The sequence below is a fragment of the Arachis hypogaea genome, chromosome 12 (genome assembly GCF_003086295.3).
Source record: "Arachis hypogaea cultivar Tifrunner chromosome 12, arahy.Tifrunner.gnm2.J5K5, whole genome shotgun sequence".
Taxonomy (NCBI): domain Eukaryota; kingdom Viridiplantae; phylum Streptophyta; class Magnoliopsida; order Fabales; family Fabaceae; genus Arachis; species Arachis hypogaea.
Window position 1 is genome coordinate 59,070,319 of NC_092047.1, and position 8,099 is coordinate 59,078,417.

Genomic DNA, 8,099 nt, shown 5'->3' on the forward strand with positions numbered 1-8,099 from the left:
GATAATGACTTGATATCACTTTATCTCCCGGAGAGAAACCTTCAGTGGGAATTTTCTTGTTTCTCCACCCTCTTGGCAATTTCTTTACAATTCTTCCCTTTCTCTTGAGGATTTCTTCATTGACCCTTATGCCAGGAGGATCCTTCTGATCTGTTTCTATTGATTCTTGTGGCTTTAACTCTTGCAATTCTTGTTTGCCTTCCAAGGACTGTTTCAGAGTTTCAGCTGCTGGATTGCTTTCCTCCAAACACAGATGGCTACTATCATCCTTAGGCTTTTCAGGTTCTGGTTCAGGCTCAGATGCAGGTTTGAAAACATTGAAAATGAGCTGTTCATCATGTATTCTCAAGATTAGCTCTCCTTGTTCTACATCTATGAGCGCTCTAGCAGTGGCTAGAAATGGCCTTCCCAGAATGATAGGGTGTAGGTAGCTTTCCTCCATGTCCAAAATGACAAAGTCTGTGGGGAAGAAATAATTTCCCACTTTCACCAGCACATTTTCAACTACCCCTTCAGCTTGCTTCTGAGTTTTGTCAGCCAGTTGTATGATTACATCAGTGGATCTCACCTCATTCAGTTGTAGCCTCTTCATAAGAGTCAGAGGCATCACATTTATGCTAGCTCCTAGATCACAGAATCCTCTGTCAATTTTTGTTTCCCCTATGATGCAGGGGATATGAAAACTTCCTGGGTCTGTTTTCTTAGAGACTATGTCCTTCTTGATGAGGGCACTGCATTCTTTGTTCATTATTACAGTTTGTCCTCCCTTCAAAACTCTTTTCTTGCTCAGCAATTCCTTTAAATACTTGATCTGTGTAGGCATCTGCTGGAGAATCTCAAGGAAGGGAATATTGATATGGAGAGACTTAAATGTCTCTAAAAACCTTGAATAGGTTTTCCCTTTTTCACCTCCTCCTAACCTTTGAGGAAATGGTGCTTTTGGTTGGTATGTTTCCAGCATGCCTTTTTGCAGATCCTTGGCTTACTCAGTTTCACTTTCTTGCTTAGCTTCTTCCACACCTTCCTTCAAGATTTCTGGCTCCTGTTCTGAGGGTCTGATTCCTTCTTCTTCTGAGACTTCCTTCAATATGGTGATGGCCTTGCATTCTTCCCATCTCACTCCCTTTTGTTCCCCTTTAGGATTCTTTTCTGTGTCACTAGGGAACACTGCAGTTGACTTAGGGGCCTGTTGAGATAGCTCTCCTACTTGAGACTCCATCCTCTTGAGTTTTTCACCATGGTTCCTTAAGGTAGATCTCACATCATCCCTAAAGCTTTTCAACTCACTTATGTCCTGACCCATGTTTGCAAGCATTCCTTCTATCCTGTTTAATTGATCTTGAAATTGTTGGTTCGGATTAGGTTGGGTAGGTTGATTATTTTGGCCATGATATGATGGTTGGGAGTAAGTGTTTTGTGTGGCTTGGTATGATCTTTGGTTGGAGTTTTGGTATGTGGAATTGTTGTGTTGGTTATGGTTGTAAGGTTTGTGGTTTTGTGGTTGGGTTTGTTGGTTCCCCCACCCAAAGTTTGGGTGGTTTTTCCATCCTGGGTTGTAAGTGTTGGAATGTGGATCATATGATTGCCTTTGTTGGTTTCCCACATAGTTGGCCTCTTCCCAATCACCTCCTTCAGTGCTTACTTCCTCTTGATCTTGTGTGTGTATTGCAGCCACTTGCTTTGTTTCTAATTTCCTGGTGAGCTCTGCTAGTTGCTTGGCAAACACCTTGTTTTGGGCTAAAATTGTATCAACATGGTTCAGCTCCATGACTCCCTTAGTGTTGTGTCTCTCTGAAGCATAGTAGTACTCATTCTCAGCCACTGTCTCAATCACTTCAATGGCTTCTTCCACAGTCTTTTTCCTGTTCAATGAACCTCCTGATGAATGGTCTACAGCCTTCCTTGATTCATAAGAAAGTCCATCATAGAAAATATGCAATTGCACCCAGTCATGGAACATGTCTGGTGGGCATTTCCTTGTCAAATCCTTGAATCTCTCCCATGCCTCGTAGAGAGTTTCACCATCTTGTTGTCTAAAAGTCTGAACCTCAGATCGAAGCCTATTGACCTTTTGTGGGGGGTAGAAACGTGCCAGAAACTTGCTTTCCACCTCATCCCAGGTTGTTAGGCTCCCCCTTGGGAATGATTCCAGCCACTTAGCTGCCTTGTCCCTAAGTGAAAATGGGAACAAGAGCAATTTATAGGTATCTTCCTGGACTCCATTGGACTTCACAGTGTCGCAAATTCTCAGGAATTTTGTGAGATGTTGGTTTGGATCTTCATTAGCACTCCCACCAAATGAACAATGATCCTCCACAAGTGATATTAGCTGTGGTTTAAGTTCAAAATTGTTGGCCTGAATGGGTGGTTTCTGAATGCTGCTACCACAATTCCCAGAGGTTGGGTTTATGTATGAACCAAGAACCCTCCTCTCAGGAATGGCATTGTTTCCATCAGCCCTCTCATGGTTGTGAACTTCTCTATCCATGTTGAGATCTAAAGATTCCTCAAAATTGTCCTCAGATTCTCCTTCAGATTCCTCTTCTCTCAGTACTCTCTTCCCTCTTGCTTCCCTTCTAAGTCTATGAAGGGTCCTCTCTGGTTCGGTATATGGAGGAGTTGATGTCTCTCCTCTCCTACCTGTCATACAAGAACACAGCACAGGCACCAAACAAGTGAAATACTCTTGGTTAATGGAAGAGTATGGTTAGAGCAGTTGAGGAATTAATTCAAATAGTTAGTGGGTCAGTGAGTTAGTGGCTTGAATTTAAAGGCATAAAGAAAGAAAACAAGTAACAGAGTGCAGAAGTTAAAATTCAACAAGTAACTTGAACTAAATTATCAAAACAAAAAAAATGCTCAATCTAGTTAACTTCCAATTTGAGAATTGTCAATCGAAAACCAATCCCCGGCAACGGCGCCATAAACTTGATGCGCATAAACTTGTTATGCTACGATTTAGGAAATTGCACGATCGGCAAAATTCCTTCCGGCAAGTGCACCGGTTATCGTCAAGTAAAAACTCACAATAGAGTGAGGTCGAATCCCACAAGGATTGGTTGAGTGAGCAATTCGGATTAGAAGTATGTTCTAGTTGAGCGGAATCAAGATTTAGATGAGAATTGCAGAATGTAAAATTTGCATGAATTAAAGAGCGAGAAGCTAAATTGCTGAAATTAAAAGGGATAGGGGTGATTGCATGAATTTAATTGCAGAATGTAAAGAGAAAGTGGTAAATCAGAAATGGGAATTCATTGGGTGTTAGGAGATATTGAGATCTCCGAATCAAAACAACTTTTATCCCTTCCTCAACCAATGCATTCATTAAATTTTGCTTGGCAATCTTATATGATTGGATCCCAATCCCTTGGCTCACCAATTCTCTCTAAAAACAAACAAATTCCCAATCCCTTGGTTTAAATGTTCATAAGAAGAGATGATGCTCGATCACTGATTATACCACACAGTTTCATGAACCACAATTTGGTAGGATTACATGTCACAATATCCATCCAAACCCCAATCCAATTCACTGTGAGAAAGCTTCTCTAGCATGAATCCTCCATTCCTTTCCCAAGGTTCCGAAGGATTCCAATTATGGGCAGTTTCTTTCCCAAGACAACTACCCAATGGAATTAGATCGAGAAGCTTTCTAACAAAATTCAAGAGAAAAGATTGAAGAAGAAGATAAAACTATTATTGATTCATTGAATTACAATAGAGCTCCCTAACCCAATGAAAGGGGTTTAGTGAGTCATAGCTCTGAATTCAATTACAAAACTAAAAGAAAATGATCCGAAGTTCTCCGTGTAAAAACTTCCCCCAACTAACTTAAATTCTATCCTATTTATACACTTTCTAAATTGAGCTTCTGTTGTGTTTCTTGGGCTTTGAGGCCTTTCCCTGATTTCCTTTTGCTTTGGGTTTATGGTCCATAATCCTGATGAGGCTGTGATCCAATTCTGTAACATTCATTGAGCAAACTTAGTGATAAACAAGTAATGACACAAGACTCAACAAATTAAAGCTCCAGACTCATCAATCCTTCAGGCCCAATCCCATAAACATGATATTCAATTGGGTTTCATACCATAATACGTTTAAGTTAATGTTTGTGGTCAAATGCTAACTTAAACTTCAATATATTTGGCCCAGAAATCCTTTCAAAAAGTGGCGTTTAAGTTGAAGTTTAAGTTCTAGTTTAAGGTTAAACTGAAACTTAAACGTGGAAATGGAAGAAAGTAACCCAGGAGTGTGAAATGTCGAACACGTTAAAGCTTCAGTTTAAGGTTAAACTGAAGCTTAAACGTGGAAATGAAGAAAGCAACCCTGGAGGAGCAATTGGGTCGAACACGTTTAAGCTTCAGTTTAAGGTTAAACTGAAGCTTAAACGTGGAAATGAGAAAGCAACCCTGGAGAAGAGAAATAGTCGAACACGTTTAAGCTCCAGTTTAACCTTAAACTGGAGCTTAAACGTGGAAATGCTCCTGGTGAGAAATTGTGTCGAACACGTTTAAGCTCCAGTTTAAGGTTAAACTGGAGCTTAAACGTGGAAATGCTCCCTTGGTGAAATTCTCATTCTGGCGTTTAACTTCCAGTTTAAGGTTAAACTGGAGGTTAAACGCCAGTTCCAGCATTTCTTAGCCTTCATGATTCTGGCGTTTAAGCTCCAGTTTAGGCTTAAACTGGAACTTAAACGCCATTTCCAGCATTATATGGCTTGGTAGTTTAAGTTCCAGTTTAAGCTTAAACTGGAACTTAAACTCCACATGTGATATTCAAGCTTCCTTTATTGATTTTGTTGCTTCCTTGCCTAGCCTCTTCTTCCCTGAAATCATCCAAACAATTGCATCAAAGTCTTGCAAAATTTCATGAGAAATCTTCCATTCATAGCATTTAAGTAATATAACTAAAACTCATGGAATTTGCATCAAAATCATACTGTTTGGATGGTTCATTGCTTTGTTATTCATTTAACCATTCTTGGTTACTTTAAGCTCAAGAAAATGCATAAAACAACTAAAACTAACAGAAAAATGCTAGTGAAACTAGCCTAAGATGCCTTGGCATCAAGCTTCCATGTAATTGAGACCCTTATCATTTGGCATTAACCCACCCATACTTCATTTATTTTCTTATCTTTACTTCTGGGTATTACTGTTCTTCTTTTTCTCTTCTTTCAGGCTGGCCACCGAAGACGGAAAAAGGGAGAAACTTCTAAAAGGGGAGACAAACAAGTCCATCTGCACAATCCTTGAAGAAAAGCATCAGTTGGAACAACCCGTCCACCTGCACATCTCAGCATGCACCGAGGACGGTGCAATCTTTAAGTGTGGGGAGGTCGATACCGATCTCCATGGGTTAGTATTTTCTTATCAACACCAATATTTTAATTTCTTTGTTAATTGCTGCATTTGCATATTTAATTGCATATTTGTTTGATTTTATGCATTTAGTCACTACTTGGTTAAAGTAATAAATTTCTTTTTAGGACTCTATTTTTGAAAATTTTCACTAATTTAAATTGAAAAAATTTTTTATGTTAAAACTTGTTTGAAGTTGTATTTGGAACATGGTTTTTGAGCCAAAGAACACACAACCTGTGAGATTTTGAGCTTATTTACATGGTTACATTATTTAACCATAAATTTTTATTCTTGTGTGTTTTCTTCTCTATAATTGCAATCTTTGCTTTATTCCATTCTATATGTCCATTATTTAGTGTATTTACATGCTTGCATATGATTGAGGCCATTATTTGTTATTAGCTCACTTATCCCAAATAAGCCTACATTTTACATCATCCTTGTTAGCCACTTTGAACTTTTTAACCCCCTTTTATTTCATAACCACATTACTAGCCTTAAGCAGAAAAACAAAATAAAAATCCCAAGTTGAATCCTTGGTTAGCTTAAGATAGATATTGTGTATAATTTAAGTGTGGAAAATTTTATGGGAACATGGGATGATATGAAAAAGTAGGAAATTAAATTGAATAAGTTATTTGAAAATTTGGGAAGCATGCTCATGTGAAATCAAAATAATTAAATTACCATGTGCATTGAAAAAAAAAATATATATATATATATATATTAAGTAATTAAATAAGGGGATACAAAAAAAAAGAGAAAAATAATATTATCCCAAATGCAAAATAAAAAGAATCAATGCACATGGGACAAAATTCAAAAATAAGTTTGATACTTGAGCATGTAATACAAAAGTGGGAAAAATTTGGGTAGTTAGGTAAAGTATTTTAAAATTATATAAAGTATGTATATGTTAGGTGAGATCTTAAACTAATCAAGGATTCACTTTATAAAGCTCACTTGGCCATACATATATCCTTACCTTTACCTCAGCCCCATTACAACCCTAAAAAGACCTCATAATGTTTGCATTGATATGCTAAATATTTGTTGATTGGTTAGATGAAGAACAAAGTTTTAGAAAGCATGATTAGAGAAGAGTAGAGTGATTACCCTATACACTTGAGAGATTAGAGTGATATACACTACAAGTAAGGGTTCAAGGCTTGATTCTATGTTCCCTGCTTTCATGAGCTGTCTTCTTACAAGTTTACTTGTTTTTTATTGTATGATTTGAATTAGTGAAATCTGATTTATGTTTGTCTTGGAGAACTTGTTTGCTTTTAACCAAGTAGGTAGAAACATTTTGCATGTAGTTGCATTCATACAGATAGGTTGCATTTCATATTAATCTACCATTCCTCATCATCTTTATAGCTTCTCTTGAGCTTAGCATGAGGACATGCAAATGTTTAAGTGTGGGGAGGTTGATAAACCACTATTTTATGGTTTATCTTGTGCTCAATTGAGTGGATTTTATCAACTCTTTACCCACTTATTCATACTATTTGCATGAGTTTACATTCTCCTTCCTGATTTTGTGCTATGATTGAAAACATGATTCTTTGGCCTTATATTTGCTAATATTAATCCTTTTTTATCACCATTAGATGCCTTGATATGTGTGTTAAGTGTTTTCAGAGATTACAGGGCAGGAATGGTCTAGAGGATGGAAAGGAAGCATGCAAAAGTGGAAGGAATACAAGAAGTTGAAGGAACTGCAAAGCTGTCAACCTGACCCTCTCGCACTAAAACAATCATAACTTGAGCTACAGAGGTCCAAACGACGCAGTTCCAGTTGCGTTGGAAAGCTATCTTCTGGAGCTTCGATTTGATATATAATATGCCATAGTTGCCCTGACGCTAGGCAACGCGAACGCGTGCCCCACAATTTTAGAGGTATAAAGTGGGAGAATGCATCCATTCATGATAATAAGCTTTCATATTCACAATTTTAGGATTTAGATGTAGTTTTTAGAGAGAGAGGTTCTCTTCTCTTTCTTAGGATTAGGATTTAGGATTTCTCTTAGTTTTAGGAGTGCCTCTCAATCCCAGGTTCAATATTCTTTTTTATTTTATATTTCTCTTTTTACTTTCAGATGCTTTAATGCTTGTATTAGTTATGTTGCCTATTTGGCTTATGCTACATTCATGTTATGATTTTCTTAATTAATATTATTTGAGGTATTTCAGATTTAAGATTGCTTTGCTTTATTTATATTGATGCTTTTAATTTAATTTAGAACTTTCCCTCTTGACTTTGGTTGAGTCATTGGAGACACTTGAGTTATCAAACTCATTGTTGATTGAAAATTGGAATTCTTCAAGAATTAATTCGAGTTCCAATAACTCTAACTTTTCTCAAGGAAAGACTAGGATATGAGGAATAAAAATTAATTCATCCACTTAATTTACCTTCATAGTTAGAGGTTAACAAAGTGGGAGAAAAATCCAATTCTCATCACAATTGATATGGATAACCAGGATAGGACTTTCAGTTCTTATACCTTGCCCAGAGCTTTGTTATTTATTATTTTAACGACTTGCTATCTTACATTACATGCTCCTTCTTTCCAAAACCCCCAATTTACAAGACTCATAATCAATAATAAGAACACCTCCCTACAATTCCTTGAGAAGACGACCCGAGATTTGAATACTTCGGTTATCAATTTATTTAGGGGTTTGTTACTTGTGACAACCAAAACGTTTGTATGAAAGGACTTTTGA

At 37.2% G+C, this 8,099-nt stretch overlaps 1 non-coding gene across 1 annotated transcript; it reads left to right on the top strand.

Annotated features, from left to right (window-relative positions):
- The first annotated feature begins 1,958 nt into the window (after positions 1–1,958).
- LOC112731187 (small nucleolar RNA R71) lies at positions 1,959–2,062 on the top strand. Its single transcript, XR_003166976.1, has one exon. It is a non-coding gene; the product is annotated as a small nucleolar RNA R71 (small nucleolar RNA).
- The last annotated feature ends 6,037 nt before the right edge of the window (positions 2,063–8,099 follow it).